We start from the raw sequence: 16,496 nt of genomic DNA on the forward strand, positions 1-16,496 counted from the left end.
GAGAACTGGAAAAGTGAGGTGGGGGCAGGTTGCTAAGCATGGCTCTGGATGACTCAGTCCGTTAGGCGTTCACCCACCCTAAGATGTGCCCCTGGATATTAGGTTTACCTCAGACGGTCCCAGTGGCTTCAAGTGTAGATTGACTGTTGCTCTTGCAGAGTGGCCTGGGGGCTGTGGCTTCCCCAGGGTTTTAGAGTACTAGGAGGTCATGGCTCCTCTGCAGACCCGCATGACATGCCCCGTTGTTTTTTGCAGCATTCTAGCACGTGCTTGGATCGATGATGATACCCTTGTATGCATTCCTTGGAAAATCTGAACAAGATGAGTGAGAACACTCTACCGTCTCCTCATCGAGTCTGAGGTCCAGCACGTTTCCTGTCTCGGGCATAGGGGCCTGTCAAGAGCGAGGTAGGTATCCTGTGTAGAGTTGTGTTACCATTTCCGGAGGAATGACTCCCAAAGGGTGTCTTTCATGAAGTAGAGAACATAGACATGCTGAGGGCCAGCGTCCCCTGCTGACATGCATGCAAACAGCACTCAGGGCTCCAGACTTGGAGGGGCTCCTGTCTGAAGGTCGACTGTGTCTTCCCCTAAGCTGGGTCGTCTATGAATATCAGGTCACTGCTGAAAGACCGTTGAGGGAATGCGAGGGGGCAGGCTCTCTTGTTGGTCTTCAGATTCGGAGTGTGTGCTGGTGTAGGCCCAGTGAGCTTGCAGTTTGGAACGGTATGCTTTGGCCGCGATCACCCTTTGTGCACGCTGCTTCAGGGTTTAGGTCTGGAAGCCTAAAGGAGCAGGCTTCCCTTCTTGGGGCCTGGAGCATGAGGCCAGGCCTGTGACCCTCCCTTTTATTGGGTTTGGCGCATTGAGGTTCTTGTGTGTCCAATGGGGCTGTAGTAGTGCGTGGGTGTGGGCTGGGGTTGGGTGTTGACACAAAGGGGCTGATGGATTAGGTGGTGCCCATGTCAGCTCCTCTACTGCAGCTCCCAGCACAGGTGTTGGCACTAAGAGGGCCATCGTGGAGTGGGGTTAGCACCGAGTGCTGCATTTAAGACTGCGTGATGGCTGTTTCCTGGAGACGAAGGTAAGGCATCATGAGGACGTTTCCTGTGTGATGTCGTGGGATGGTCTGTGATCATTCAGTTGCTGATGCTGTTCATGGTTTCCCAAGGAGGTCTCCTTTTCCTGATGGGTTGGCATCAGCTGCCTATGAAGTGGATGGCTTTCGCTGTTTATGAGGATGCCTGCGATGTAGGTAACCTGCGTAGTGTTGTGTTCCCGTTACAGGAGAAATTATGCCCAAATGGTTTCTTGCGGGACGTAGAGAAGATCGACATTCTGAGGCATCTGTGCCGGTCTTCTTGGGGGTAGGTCAGTTATATGAACACGCCCTTTGGCCACTTTGTTCCCTCATTTGGGAATGTGCGAAGGGAAAGTGTTTCTCCCAGAGAGCATGACATGGCCGGCCCATGTGGCACACAAGCCTTTCGAACAGCCAGAGGTTTATCTGGAGCAGTCTATTGGCGGGGCAGAGATGCGGGCACTGTTGTGTTGCCAGGTGCGCTGCCATGGGCAGCCACTCTGCCTTTTGAAGCTTGCATGTCCCCTCACGTGGCAGAGGTCTTCCATTGGCAATCTGTCTGTGGTTCTCGGGGACAGTGCTTTTGATCTGTGTGAGGTCCTCTGTAGTGTTGCTGTGGCAGTGGAGAACTGCCAGAATGCATGGGGTGGGATTGGCGTCATTAAAGCAGACATGTATGCACTCTGTGTTCCTTGGTGTACAGTGACCCCGTGTTCACAAGGTGTCTGCGACTTCATGTAAGGGCGAGTCACTCTGCGGGCAGGAGAAGGTCACTTAGGACGAGGCTGTCAAGCATTTTATCTTTTCCTCTGGGTTCAGGGCCGTGAAACCTGCCGGATGGGCGCTGGCGAGACGTGCTCGGGAAGATGGCCTAGGTTCCCTCATGGGGTTCCAACCTGGGTCCTGGTTGGTACAGTACACCACTTCCCGTGATGGACGTTCCCATGGGTCCTCAGAACGTGATTTGGTCTAGTTGGCGAGAATTGACATTTAGACTGTATTTCGTCAGCCCTTTGAGTGGTGCTAAGCTGCACTTGCCTGTAGCCAGCTGCAGATCGGTGTTTGCCTGCCCATCAGAGACTCCCTTGCTTCCGGAAGCACTGGGAGTGGCCTCAAGTCCACATTAGGTGTAGACTATTAGCTGGCAGGATCTCCATGTCCACATACATGTGACATCCACTGCCAGGAGGCAGGTCTTTTCCAGTCTTTGTGCTTTGGTCAGAAGCCATGGCTATGGGAGAGCGGGAGTCTGTGGCCTATTTCAACAGCTCCTGTGGGTCAAAATTCGCATGCGGCCTCCTGCAGCTGACAGGAGTCTTTCTCATTTCTGTTGGGGGTCCAACCAGGGTGTTGTGTATAAACTCTGGTATTTACTGTTGGAAGCCTCTGCAGAGGGCCACAGGGACACACAGAGAGCGAGACGCATATTCAGAGGCACACACAGTAATACACAAGTGCGTCCTCGTGCGCAGTCGAAGTCACGAATACACACATACAGCATCTCACACACTGGTCAGTGTACGTGTCTAACTTCCTACAGACATGCTGTGAGACACAAATCAATACTCGGTAAGGGATAGAGGTCCCTGGGAAGCAGGTTCAGAGCTGAAGCCCCAGTAAATATTCACATGGATCATGTTCTCTGAGGACCCCGGTCCACTTCTGAAGCCTCAGTGATTTGTGTCCACTCCTCAGGTGCAGTTGCTTGGCAAGGCTGGCTGGCGGCAAAAACAAGAAGACTTTCATATGGTCTGATGACTGGATGTGCCAAGGACAACTGGAAAAGTGAGGCGGGCACATGTTGCCAAGCGTGGTCCTGGATAACTCAGGATGGTAGGCATTCACTCACACTAAGATGTGCCATGGGACATTAGGTTTTCCTCAGATGGGCCCAATGGCTGCAAGAGTGGATTGATTTTTGCTTTTGCTGAGTGGCCTGAAGACTCTGGATTCCCCAGGCTCTTGCAGTACTCCAGGGCCATGGCTCCTCTGCAGAGTACTGCAGCCTGTCCGGTTACATTCTGCAGCTGCCCAGCATGTGTTTGGATCGATGATGACACCCTTGTATGCATTCCTTGGAAAATCTGAACAAAATGAGTGAGAACACTCTACCATCTCATCGAAACTGAGGTCCAGCATGTTTCCTCTCTTGGCGGTAGGGCACAGATAATGTGAACAAATTGGAAGATATGAACAAAATGAGTGAGAACACTCTACCGTCTCTTCATAGAATCTGAGGTCCAGCACATTTCCTCTCTCGTGGGTAGGGCACCATTAGGAGTGAGGGCCATCATCCCTTCGTGACACGCATGCAAACACCATCCAGGGCTCCAGCATTGGAGGAGCTCCTGTTTGAGGGTGGACCATGTCTGCACATAAGCTGGGTCATCTGTGAATCCCATGTCCCTGCTGAAAGGCCATTGAAGAAATGCGAGGTGGCAGTCTCACCTGCTGGTCTTCAGAGTCAAACTGTGTGCTGATGTAGGCCCAGTGAGCTTGCAGCTTGGGAGGTGTGTTTTGGACAGGATCACGTTTTGTGCATGACGCTTCGGAGGATGCTTCTGGAATCCAAAATGAGCAAGCTTCCCTTGTTGGAGCCTGGAGCCTCCGGCCAGGCCTGTGGCTCTCCCTGTTGTTGTGTTTCACACAGTGAAGTTCTTGAGTGCCCGGTGGGCCTGGAGCAGTGGGTTGGTTTGGGCTGGTGATTGGCGTCGGCCCATTGGAAGGGGCCTGATGGATTAGGCCTCGGTGTTGCCATTGTCAGCTCCTCTACTCCAATTCCCAACACAGTGTTGACATCAAGTTGGTCATCATGGTGTGGAGTGAGGACCGAGTGCTGTATTTAAGCCTGTGTGGTGGCTGATGGACTGGACATAACAGTAAGGCATGATGAGGAGGGGTCCTGTGTGAAGTTGTGGCATGGGCTGTCATCATTGGGTTGTGGGCACTGGCCTCAGCTTACCAAGGATGTGTCATGTTCATGATGGGCTGGCATCAGCTGCGTATGGAGGGGATGGCTTTGCCCGCTCATGTGGATGCTGTCAGGTCGGTAACCTGCAGGAGTTGTGATCTCGTTGCTGGAGGAATGACGATGAAAGGGTGTCCTGTAAAGATGATAGACATGCTGAGGCATCAGTGCCGGTCTTCTTGGAGGAAGGTGTGTTATGCGAACATGCCCTTTGGCCACTTTGTTTCCTCATATGAGAATGTGCAAAGCGAAAGTGTTTCTCCCAGAGGGCATGACGCGGCCGGTCCATGTGGCCCACAAGCCTTTCGAAGAGACAGAGGTATTTCTGGAGCAGTCCACTGGCGGGGCAGAGATGGGGGCACAGGTGCTATGCCAGGTGCGCTGCCGTGGACAGCCACTGTGCCCTTTGAAGCTTCCAGGTCCCCTCGCATGGCAGAGGTCTTTCGTTGGAAGTCTGTCTGTGGTTCTCGGGGACAGTGCCTTTGATCTCTGTGAGGTTCTTGGTAGTGTCGCTGTGGCAGTTGAGAAGTGCCAGGATGCATGGTGTAGGTCAGTGTCATCGAAGCAGACATGCTTGCGTTCTGTAATCCCTGGTGTAGAGTGTCCCCGTGTTTGCATGATGTCTGTGGCTTCCAGTAGTTTTGGGTTGCCCTGTGGGCAGGAAGAGGTCACATAGGATGTGGCTGTCAAGCGTTTGAGTGATCCCTCCGGGTTCATGGACGCAAAACCTGCTGGCTGGGTGCTGGCAAGTCGTGACCGGGAAGGGGGTCTAGTTTCTGCCGTGCGGTTTGAACGTGGATTATGGTTGCTGAAGCCCACTACTTCCTGTGGTGGGTATTCCCAGGGGTCCACGAAAAGTGATTTGTGCCAGTTGGTGAGAATTGGCAGTTGGACCGAATTTTGTTAGCCCCTTGAGAGGTGCCAGGCTGCTTTTGACCTGCATCCAGCTGTAGATCGGTGTCCACCCGACCATAGGAGGTTCCCTTGCTTCCAGAATTTCTGGGAGGGGCCCCAAGTGCACATCAGATGTGCTATTAGCTGGCAGGTTCTTCAGGTCCACGTACATGTGACACCCACGGCCGGGAGGCAAGTCTGTTTAGGTCTTTATGCTTTGGCCAGAATGCTTGGCTGTGGGAGAGCGGTAGTCCGTGGCCTATTTCGACAGCCCCTGTGACTCAAAGTTTGAATTCAGCCTCTTGGAGCTAATAAGGGTCTTTCTTCATTCAGTGGGGAGGGGGTCCAAAGCCAAGGCGCTGGAGGTCAAAGTTCGCATGTGGCCTCTTGAAGGTGATAGAGGTCTTTCTCCATTCAGTTGTAGGGTCCAAAGCTAGTGTTCCTCATATAAACTTTGGCCTTTACTGTTCACAGTCCCTGCAGAGGGCCACAGGGACAGACAGAGACCAAGACGCGGATTCAGAGGCACTCACTGAAACCCGCCAGCCCGTCCTTATGCGCAGTCACAGAAAGACACATGCACATGCGTGAACACACACAAACACCGTCTCACACACAGGCCAACATACGTGCCTGAGTTCGTGCAATTGTGCTGTCAGACATGCATTCTGTTCTCAGTAAGGGATAGAGGTCCTTGGGAAGCAGGTTCAGGCATCACACCCAGGTTAATATTCACACATATCATGTTTTCTGAGCACCCCGGTCCAATTCTGAAGCCTTTGTGGTTTCTGTCCACTTCTCTGGTGAAGTTGCTGGGCAAGGCTGGCCATCGGCATAGAGAAGAAGACCTTCGCATGGTCTGATGACTGGATGTGCTAAGGAGAAATGGAAAAAGTGAGGCAGGGGCATGTTGCTGACCGTGGCCGTGGATAACTCAGGACAGTAGGCAATCAACCACCCCAAGATGTGCCAACGGATATTAGGGTTTCCTGAGACGGGCCCAGTGGCTGCAATAGTGGATTGCCTGTTACTCTTGCTGAGTGCTCTGAGGGCTGTGGATTCCCCAGGTTTTTCGAATACTCCGGGGTCATGGCTCCTTTGCAGAGCCAAGCGGCCTGCCCTGTTGTGTTGAGCACTGTCCCAGTATGTGCTTGGATTGAAGATGACACCCTTGTATGAATTCCTTGGAAAATCTGAATTAAATGAGTGACAACGCTCTACTGTCTCCTCATCGAAACTGAGGTCCAGCACGTTTCCTCCCTTGGGGGTAGGGTACAGTTGGGAGTGGAGGCCAGCGTCCCCTTTTTGACATGCATGCAAACACCACCCATGGTGCCAGCATTTGAGGGGCTCCTGTCTGAAGGTCGACCGTGTCTGCACCTTACCTGAATCGTCTATGAATCCCAGGTCCTTGGTGAAAGGCCAATGACGGATTACAAGGCGGCATGCTGTCTTGCTGGTTTTAGGTGTCATAGTGTGTGCTGGTCCAGGCCCAGTGAGCCTGCGGCTTGGAGAGTTGTGTTTTGGCCATGTTCCTCTTTGGTCGTGGCACTTTGTGTGGTGTTTGGAAGCCAAAATGAGCCAGCTTCTCTCGTTGTGGCCTGGAGCCCCAGGCCAGGCATATGGCCCTCCCTGTTGTTGCTTTTGCCGCGATGAGTTTCTTGAGTGCCCGGTGGGGCTGGAGCAGTGCACAGGGGTGGGCTGGCGCTGGGTGTCGGCGGAAGGGGGCTGACGGATTAGGCCTCAGTGTTGCCCTTGTCAGCTCGTGTACTGCAACTCTCAGCACAGTGTTGGTGCCAAGTGGGTCATCATGTAGTTGAGTGAGGACCAAGTGCTGCATTTAAGCCTGCATGGTGGCTGATGACCTGGACAGGAAGGTAAGGCATGATGAGGACAGATCCTGTGTGATGTCATGGGATGGGCTGTCATCATTGGGTTGCAGGTGGTCACCTCATCTTGCCTAGTATGTCCCTGAACCGTGAGGGTTGCCATCAGCTGCCTAGGGTGGAGAGGACTTTTGCGGTCCAAGTGGATGTGTTGTGATTGGTGACCTGTGTCGACTGGGGACCCCTTGCCTGAGGAATGACACCCAAATGGTTTATTGCGGTGGGTAGAAGAGATCTAGTTGCTGAGGAGTTGGGGCTGGCCTCCCTAGGGGGAAGTGAGTTATGCGAACATGCCCTTTGGCCCCTTTGTTCCCTAGTTATGGAACGTGCGAGGAGAAAGTGTTTCTCCCAAAGGGTATGACACGGCCTGCCCAGGTAGCACGCAAGCCTTTCACAGGGCCAGAGGTTTATCTGTGGAAAACCGTGGGTGTGGCAGAGATGGGGGCGATAGTGCGATGCCATGGACAGCCAGTTGTGCTCTTTGAGGGTTTCAGTTCCCCTCCCATGGCAGAGGTCCTCCATTTGAAGTCTTTCTGTGATCCTCGTGGATGGCACCTTGGATCTCCGTGAGGTCCTTGTTGGTGTTGGTGTGATGCTGACGAGATTATAGAATGTATGGTGTGGGGTCAACCTCATCAAAGCCGACATGCTTGCTGTCTGTCTTCCGTGGTGCTCAGTGTCTCCCATGTTAGCATGGTGTCTGTGGCTTCTTGTTGTGTCCAATCACCCTGTGGGCAGGAGGAGGGCACGTGGGACAAGGATATCCAGCATCTGAGCATTTCCTCAGGGACCAGAGCCACGAATCCTGCCAGTTGTTTAGCTGGCCAGAACCTGGCCAGGAAGGTGGCCTAGTTTCCTTGTGCAGTTCGACCCTGCATAATGGTGGGTGAAGACCAACACTTTCCATGATAGGCATGCCTGCGGGTCCATGGAAAGTGATTTGGCATAGTTGGCCTTAAGTGGCACCTGGTCTTAAGTCCTTTGGCCCCTTGAGAGGAAGAGGGGCTGCATCTTGCCTGTAGCCAGCTGCAAGGCAGTGTCGGCCTGCCCGTGGGAGGTTCCCTTCTTCCCAGAGGTGCTGGGAGTGGCCAGCAAGTGCACATCAGATGTGCTAGGGTAGCTGGCAGGGTCTCCAGGTTTACGTAGACGTTACACCCACAGCCAGGAGGCCAGGCTTGTCTCATCAAGTCTGTGTGCTTTGGTCAGAAGACGGTGCTGTTGGAGAGCAGGAGTCTGTTGCTTATTTCAACAGTCTCTGGGGTCAAAGTTCGCATGCGGTCTCTTGAAGGTAGCAGGGGTCTTTCAACGTTCTGTGGCAGGGCCCGAGGCCATGGCTCTGTGTATAAGTTGTTGCTTTTCCCGTTTGAGGCCTTTACAGAGGGGTACAGGGACACACAGAGGTCCCGACGTTGGTACAGAGGCACACACAGAAACCCGCAAGTGAGTCCTCGTGCGGAGTCACAGTCACACACATGTGCAGTTGTGTGCATGTACACATATACCCTCACACTCGTGGGCCCACCTACATGCCTACATTCCTTCAGTCATGCTGTCAGACACGCATTCACTCCTCCATAAGGGATTGAGGTACTTGGGAAGCAGGTGCAGGGCTTATCCCCAGGTAAATGTTGGCATGAATAGTGTTCTCTGAGTACGCCGGTCCAATTCTGAAGCTTGTGTGATTTCTGTCCACTTCTTAGGTGCAGTTGCTGGGCAAGGCTGGCCATCGGCTAAGACAAGGAGACCTTCACGTGGTCTGATGACTGGAGGTGCAAGGGAGACCTAGAAGAAATGGGGCAGCCCAGGGTGCCGAGCATGGCTGTGGGTCACTCAGGACAGTAGGTATTCTCCCACTCCAAGATGTGCCATTAGATATTAGGGTTTCCTTGGGTGGTCCCAGTGGTTGCAAGCATGGATTGACTGATCTTAATGCTGAGAGGCCTGGGTAGTGGCGATTCCCCAGGCTCTGGAGCTCTCCAAGGTCACTGGGTTCTCTGCAGACCCATACAGATTCACTGATCTTAATGCTGAGAGGCCTGCCCTTTGGGTTCTGCAGCATCCCAGCACATGCTCGGAACAATGATGTCTTCCTCATATGCATTCCTTGGAAGATCTACAGGAAATGATTGTGAACACCCTACCGTCTCCTTATTGAAACTGAGGTCCACCGTGGCTTCCAGAGGGAATGTAAGGAGAGTGTCATGTTGCAATTGCTGCCTTGGATATCCGCAGTCACATTGTGTGAGTTTAGTTGGCGGGATTCTTGTGGGGAGAAGAACCATTGGGAAAGAGCCTGAGATGCACATCCATGGAGGAAGGCTAGGGAGAGCATGTCATCTCTGGGCACCCAAGTTTAATCAAGCTTCTGTGGTGAGGGTTGGCTCTGGAACCTTGCTGTGAGATGTTTTGATCTGGGGAGAAAGAGAAAGGCAAGGCAAGTGGGAAATAAATGTGACATGGTTGGCTAAGCCCATGGGTGGACTGGTGGGCGGATAGATTGACAATGGGCATAGGGTTCCTGGAACTCCTTTGGGATGCCTTCAGGTGCATTTGAAGGCGTGTATAGGGAAGGATTATGGGTGCACGTTCATGAACCATCCCGCCCTTGGCCTCTCCTTTGTCGATTTGCATCATGGCGGGTCCCTGTGCCAGGTAGTAGTTGCCTTTGTGGCACACTATGGTGTCTTCGCAAGAGGGCCAGTTTGGAGGCCATGGGGTTTTTTGACCCTGTCTGGCCACGTTCACCCTATGTTGAAAATGTGAAGGTGTTCCTCAGGACTCCCCAGCGTCATTTCTGTACCCAGCCCACACACTGTTCCCTGAGGATTAGAGCTCTTCCTGGAGGTCTTTGGGCGCAACCCAGAAACAAGGGATTCGGCTTTCAAGGAGAGCCTGCAGGTTTAAGGGCAGAAGAGTTTTGTGGCACTGGGATCACTTTGTCCTGTCATCCACTGGTGGGCAAACCTGTGGTCTCCGGTGTGCCTGGCCTCAGGCCAGAGAAGTCATGCTGTTTCAAGAGTTCGGGCTGCTGGCTGTGTTTTCTTATTGCACGGCTCTGGCTGACACATTGGTTCTGGAGGACCTGGGTCTCAAGCTTTCTCTGAAGTTGTGGCACTGATGGGCCCAGCATGCGAAAATGCAAGGCGTCAAGTGAAGTAAGCCAGTTGCAGCAAGGGTCTTGTCCCGCAACTTTGGGCATCGAAATGGCTCTGATGCCATTCGCTTTCCATATGGTCCAAGTAAAGGGGCTGTGGCTTGGCAGGAGGCCAGGAAGAATGCCAGTTGGTGAGTCCCATTGGTCAGTCCAGGAGTGCCTCGGGTGCCCTTTGTTGCGGGGCCCAGTGAGCCGCTTTTGAAGGAGGTCATCACTTTTGGCTAAGGGCCATTCCCTTCTGGAAAGTAACTGGGACCACATTTCCCCTTGATTGTGAGTCCATTGTGAGGAAGCATATGTGCCAAGAGCGGGTGTGTTTCCCTGGAGGGCAGTGGGTCTTAGGCTGAGGGGACCCAGTTCCCCTGAGGGTGTCTCAGGGGTTTAGGATGGCATCATTATGCTTTGTCGGTGGGGAGGGCAACCAGGGTGGGAATTACAAGACTCGAGACCAGGGGGTTGATGGACTACAGCGCACATTGTCCTGATGGACGCCTGCTCTGAAGGCATCCACGCCCCGATGCTTTCATGTTTGGCTGCTGACACACAGACAAAATGGGCAGCAAATTAAACATAGAGGTGACATAGAGCTCACATGTCTGGGTGGTATCACCCTTTCCCTCCGTGCGCCTGTGCACCCGTGTACCATCCTCAAGCATCTGTGTTTTCTATCGCTCCGAGCCAGGTGGAGTGCCAGGGAAGAAAGGCCAGTGGCAGCATGTGACCCTCTGCATATTCTGTAATACCCAGCGAGTCAAGGAAGACACGGCAAGGCGAGGCGAGGCGAGGCGAGGCGAGGGAGTCTCAGATGCATGTTGGCATGCAGTCCGTGAGGTTACTGGTGGAACCCTCATTGCAGTAAACTGCACTTCTTTACAAAACATAGATGTTTGCCCACGGTACTTTTGCATCGGGGCTGCACCATAATCTTCTGGGGTTTTCCCAGGGAGCACAAGCTCCAATGCTCTGAGACTTGGCTGCAATTCCTGACCCACGTCTCAGTTCTGGGTGCTCCTGAAGGCTGACAAGATTGAGTTCGCTGGCCGTCCTGTGGTGGAGGCTGCGACTTTGCACATCCAGCCTTTGAGCAGGTGCTTGGATTGATGATTACTCCCACAAATGCATTCCTTGGAAATCTGAACAAAATGAGTGAGCAATCCCTACCGTCTCCTCATCAGAACTGAGGTCCAGCACTTGCCTCCCAAAGGGAAAGTAAGGAGAAGTTCATGTTTCATTTGCTGCATTGGGCATCCACAGACACCTTGCTCATGTTGAGGGTAGTGGCATTCTCGTGGGGAGAAGAGCCATTGGGAAAGGTGCCTGGGATGCACATCCATGTGGGAAGGCTAGGGACAGCGTGCCGTCTCGGTGTGCTTGAGTCTAGCCAGGATTGCTGTCCCCTGCCTCAGTTGAGCGTGCAGGTGCCAGAGGAAGTGTGAGCTTGTGGCGGGCCTTGGGCCTGCCATTGAGTTCTACAGGCCTTCCCCACCCCCCGGTCGTTGCTTTGTTCCCTCAAGGAAACAGGTGTCTCTACACTCAGGGTCAGAGCAGGAGTCCTAGCCTAGGCCAGGCTTCTTTGTCACGGTCTGCTTAGGATATGTGATGCAGGAGAGGTGTCTCCTGTTGATCGGGGGAAATCAAATGGGCCACTGTCCCCGGAAGTTGGGCCCAAGCTGATGGCTTCTCCTCGGGTTGTGTCCTCCTTATGTGTTAGTGGGCTGGGGGGCTGGAAAATGCCTTAGGCAATTCCCTGGGAAATCAAGCTTCTGTGGTGAGAGGTTGCTATTGCACCTTGCCGTGAGATGTTTTTATGCAGGCAGACAGAAGGGCAAGGTGAGCGGAAAATACCCATGAGTTTCTTGGCTAATCCCTCAGGTAGACTGGTGGGTGGATAGATCACAGTGGGCATAGGGTTCCCGGAAGGCCTTTGTGATGCATTCAGGAGCATTTGGAGGCATGTGCAGGGAAGGAATATGGGTGCACGTTCAAAGACCATCTCACTGTTTTCTTCTCCTTTGTTGATTTACTTCATGGCGGGTCCCTGTGCTGACGAATGGTTGCCTTCGTGGCACAGTATGGTTTCTTCTCATGGGGGCTGATTTGGAGGCCGTGAGGTGTTTTGTCCCTGTCTGGCCACGTTTCCCCTGTGTTGAAGATATGAAGGTGTTCCTCAGGACAACCCAGCATCGTTTCTATACCCGGCCCACATAGCGTTACCTGAGGATTTGAGCTCTTCCTGGAGGTAATTGGGCACAAACATGCGGAAACAAGGGAATCAGCTGCCAAGGAAAGCCTACAGATTTAAGGGCAGGAGAGGATGTGTGGTGCGGGGGCCATTTGGTCCCACCACCAGCTGGTGCAGCGAGCCTGTGGTCTCTGGCATGCCTGGCCTCAGGCCACAGATGTCATGCCAGTTCAAGTGTCCATGCTGTTGGCTGGGTTCTTTTGTTTCACGACTGTGGGTACATTTTGTGCTGGAGGACCTGGGTCTCATGGGTCCTCAGAGGTCATTTCACTGACGGGCCGAGACTGCAAAATTGCAAAAACCCACAGCAAGTTACCCAGTTGCTGCAAGTGTTTGCGCCACAACTTTGGGCATTGGAATGGCTCCGATGCCTTTAACTTTGCGTGTGGTCAAAGGGAAGGTCCCCTGGCTTGGCAGGAGGCCAGGAAGTATGCCTGCTGGTGAGTCACCCTTGATCAGTCCAGGGATTCCTCAGGTGTCCTTTGTCACGGGTCCCTACGAGCTGCATTTGATGGAGGTCATCACATTCGGCAAAGGGCCATTCGCTTGTGGAAGATCTCAGGGACCACATTTCTCCTTGAGGGTGAGTCCATTGTGAGGAAGTGTATATGCCAAGAGTGGGTGTGTCCACCTGGAGGGCAGTGGCTCTTAGGCTGAGGGGACCCACTTCCCCTGAGGGTGTCTCAGGGGTTCAGGATGACATCCTTATGCTGTGTTGACGTGGAGGTCGCTCAGGGGGGTAATTGCAGCGCCCGTATCAGGGGGTTGATGGGCAGTGGCGTTCTTTGTGCTGATGGCTGCATGCTCTGAAGGCATCTACATCACAATGCATTCACATTTGGCTGCGAACACACAGACAAGATGAGCAGCAAATGAAATTTTGAGGCGAGATAGAGCACACATCTCTGGGTGGTATCACCCATTCCCTCTGTGCACCCGTGCACCATCCTCAAAGGTGCATGTGTTCTCTCACCCTGAACCAGGTGCATTGCCAGAGAATGAATGCCACCAGCAGCATTGGGCCCTCCATATAGTCTGTGATACCTGGTGAATAGTGGACTTTGTGGCAAGGAGAGGCGAGGCAAAGGAGTCTCAGAGGGGTGTTGGCGTGAAGTCCTTGAGGTTCCTGGTGGAAACCTTGTGGCAGTAAGCGGAACATCTTTGCAGAAACCTAGATGTTTGTCCACAGGATATTGTGCACCAAGAGTACACCATTACCTTCTGGGCTCTTCCTGGGGCACCCAAGCTCCAATGCCCTGAGACTTGGCTGCACTTCCTGCCCCATGGTTTGATTCTGGCCACTCCTGACTGCTGACATGATTGAGCTCACTCGCTGTCCCATGGTGGAGGCTGTGACTTTGCATGTCCAGGCTTTGAGCACGTGCTTGGATCGATGATGACTCCCAAAAATGAATTCCTTGGAAATATGAACAAAATGAATGAGAAATCTCTACCATCTCCTCATAAGAACTGATGTCCAGCACATAGCTCCCAAAAGAAGAGTAGAGAGAGGTCACGTTGCATTTAGCTATTGTGGGGATCCACAGCCACATTGTTCAAGTGGAGAGTGGCAGCCTTCTCTGGGAAAAGGGCCATTTGGAGAGGAGCCTGTTATGCCCATTCACCTGGGAAGGCTTAGGACAATTAGTTGTCTATGGGCAACTAAGTCTATCAAGGTCTTCTGTCTCCTGCCACAGTTTAGCGTGCATTCAGAAGAGGAAGCATTAGCCCTTGGTGGGGCTCTGGCCTGCCAGTGAGTTCTAACATTCTCCCCCACCCCCTATTCATGGCCTTGTGCCCTCAAGGAAACAGAAGTCTCTGTGCTCAGGGTCAGAGCAGGAGTCCTGGCCTAGGTCAGTCTTCCTTGTCATGTTCTGCTTGGGAGACAGGTTTCAGATTAGGTTTCTCATGATGAGGGGTGAAATCAAATGGGCCACTGTCCCTGGGAGTTGGGCCAAGCTGATGGTTCCTCCTCAGTTGTGATCTGCTTGTGTATTGTGTGCAGGTGGGCTTGAATATGTCTTAGTCAATTCTCAGGAAAATAAAACTTCTTTGGTGAGGGGTGGCTCTGGCACCTTGCCTTCAGACATTTCGATCCTGGTTGAGGGAGAAAGGAAAGGTGAGCAGGAAATACACGTGAGATGGCTGGCAAAGCCCACAGGTGTACTGGTGGATTCATAGATCGATGGTGGCCGTAGGGTTCCCGGAACACATTTGGGATTCCCTCAGGAGCATTTGGAGGCACGTGTAGGGAGGGAACACAGGAGCACATTTGTGGACTGTCCCGCCTTTTTCCTCTCCTTTGTCAATTTGCTTCATGGCGGGTTCCTGTGCCAGCGAATGGTTGCCTTCCAGACATGGTATAGTGTTTTTCATGGGGACAGATTTGGAGGCCGTGGGGTGTTTTGTCCGTGTCTGGCCATGTTTGCCCTGTGTTGAAGATGTGAAGGTGGTCCTCAGTACAGCCCACCATCGTTACTACACCCAGCCCACATAGTGTTCCCTGAGGATTGCAGATCTTCCCAGAGGTCATTGGGCACAACCATGCAGAAAAAATGGAGAGGATTTGTGGTGCAGGGGTCATTTTTCCTGCCACCTGCTGGTGCATCGAGACTGTGGTATCTGGCGTCCCTGGCCACAGGCCAGACAAGTTATACCGGTTATACCGGTTCAAGTGTCTAGGCTGTTGGCTGGGTTCTCTCCTTGCACAGCAGTGGGTAACACGTTGTTTCTAGAGGATCTGGGCCTCACGGTTTCTCCGAGGTCACGTCACTGATGGGACAGAGTGCAAAAGTGCCAGGCACCACTGCAAGTGACCCAATTGCTACAGTGGTTTGCCCTCCACTTTGGGCATCAGAATGGCTCTCATGACATTAGGCTGCAAGGGTTTTCCTCACCACGGTGGGCATCAGAATGCTTCCCATGGCATTAGCTTTGTGTCTGGGTCAAGAGCAGGTCGTCTGTCTTGGCAACAGGCCAGGAAGTAGGCCTGCTGGTGAGTCTCCCTTGGGCAGTCCAGGTGTTCCTCAGATGTCCTTTTTCACGGGTCCCAATGAGCCGCCTTTTTTTTTTTTTTTTGCTGTATGCAAGGCTCTCACTGTTGTGGCCTCTCCCGTTGTAGAGCACAGGCTCTGGGCACACAGGCTCAGTGGCCATGGCTCATGGGCCTAGCCATTCTGCAGCACGTGGGATCTTCCTGCACCGGGGCACAAACCCGTATCCCCTGCATCGGCAGGCGGACTATACACCACTGCGCCACCAGGGAGGCCCCCTACGAGCTGCTTTTGATGGAGGCCCTCATATTTGACCAAGGGCCATTCCCTTGTGGAAAATCTCTTCCACTTTAGGGCGCGTCCATTGTTTGGAAGCATATGTCCTAAGGGCATGTGTTTTCCCCTAGAGTGCACTGGCTCTTATGCTGAGGGAGAACAGTTGCCCTGTGGGTGTCTTAGGGGTTCAGGAAGCCATCCTTCTGCTGTGATGGATGGGAGAGTGCTCAGGAGAGGAATTGCAGGGCCTGAGACCACGGGGTTGTTGGACAGTGGGGCTCTTTGTCCTGATGGCCACAGGCTCTGAAGGCATCCGTGCTACGTTGCTTTCATGTTTCCCTGTGGACAACACGCAAAATGGGCAGCAAATGAAATGTTGAGGGGAGATAGAGCTCACATCGTTGCGTGGTATTGCCCCTAACATCGGTGCACCCATGCACCCTCCTAAAGTACACGTGTGTTCCCTCACCCTGAACAAGGGGGAATGCCAGGGAAGGAATGACAACAGCAGAGCAGCCTGGGGCCATCCGTATAATCTGTGATACCTAGTGAAGTGACGACGGTGAGGCAAGGCGAGACCAGGTGAAGGAGACTCGGAGGGGTTTTGGCATGCATTCCATGAGGATCCTGGTTTAACCCTTGTTGCGCTAAGTGGCACTTCTTTGGTGAAACCTAGAGGTTTGGCCACTGGAACTTGGGCACCGGGGCTACACTCTCACCTTCTCGCATTTTCTCGGGGAACGGGATCTTCGATGCCCTGAAAACTGGCTGCATTTCCTGCCCCATGGCTGGGCTCTGGCCACTTCCATATGCTGACATGATTCAGCTCACTGACCATCCCGTGGTGGAATCTGCAACTCTGCATTTCCAGCATTTGAGCATTTGCTTGGATCGCTGATGACTCCCAAAAAATGTATTCCTTAGATATCTGAAAAAAATGAGTGAGAAATCACTACCATCTTCTCATTGGAACTGAGGTCCAGCACGTGGCTCTCAAAAGGA

The 16,496-nt window shown here is 53.0% G+C and overlaps 7 non-coding genes across 7 annotated transcripts; all 7 read left to right on the forward strand.

The window, feature by feature from the left end:
* The first annotated feature begins 272 nt into the window (after window positions 1–272).
* LOC136143766 (small nucleolar RNA SNORD116) lies at window positions 273–365 on the forward strand. Its single transcript, XR_010658329.1, has one exon. It is a non-coding gene; the product is annotated as a small nucleolar RNA SNORD116 (small nucleolar RNA).
* A 2,760-nt stretch (window positions 366–3,125) lies between these two features.
* LOC136143764 (small nucleolar RNA SNORD116) lies at window positions 3,126–3,215 on the forward strand. The gene has a single exon (XR_010658327.1). It is a non-coding gene; the product is annotated as a small nucleolar RNA SNORD116 (small nucleolar RNA).
* A 2,881-nt stretch (window positions 3,216–6,096) lies between these two features.
* On the forward strand, window positions 6,097–6,189 carry LOC136143781 (small nucleolar RNA SNORD116). The gene has a single exon (XR_010658343.1). It is a non-coding gene; the product is annotated as a small nucleolar RNA SNORD116 (small nucleolar RNA).
* A 2,713-nt stretch (window positions 6,190–8,902) lies between these two features.
* On the forward strand, window positions 8,903–8,995 carry LOC136143786 (small nucleolar RNA SNORD116). The gene has a single exon (XR_010658348.1). It is a non-coding gene; the product is annotated as a small nucleolar RNA SNORD116 (small nucleolar RNA).
* Window positions 8,996–11,077: 2,082 nt separating this feature from the next.
* LOC136143782 (small nucleolar RNA SNORD116) lies at window positions 11,078–11,169 on the forward strand. Its single transcript, XR_010658344.1, has one exon. It is a non-coding gene; the product is annotated as a small nucleolar RNA SNORD116 (small nucleolar RNA).
* A 2,443-nt stretch (window positions 11,170–13,612) lies between these two features.
* On the forward strand, window positions 13,613–13,704 carry LOC136143769 (small nucleolar RNA SNORD116). The gene has a single exon (XR_010658332.1). It is a non-coding gene; the product is annotated as a small nucleolar RNA SNORD116 (small nucleolar RNA).
* A 2,678-nt stretch (window positions 13,705–16,382) lies between these two features.
* On the forward strand, window positions 16,383–16,475 carry LOC136143774 (small nucleolar RNA SNORD116). The gene has a single exon (XR_010658337.1). It is a non-coding gene; the product is annotated as a small nucleolar RNA SNORD116 (small nucleolar RNA).
* The last annotated feature ends 21 nt before the right edge of the window (window positions 16,476–16,496 follow it).

This window comes from Phocoena phocoena, unplaced genomic scaffold (assembly GCF_963924675.1).
Source record: "Phocoena phocoena unplaced genomic scaffold, mPhoPho1.1 SCAFFOLD_110, whole genome shotgun sequence".
Lineage (NCBI taxonomy): Eukaryota > Metazoa > Chordata > Mammalia > Artiodactyla > Phocoenidae > Phocoena > Phocoena phocoena.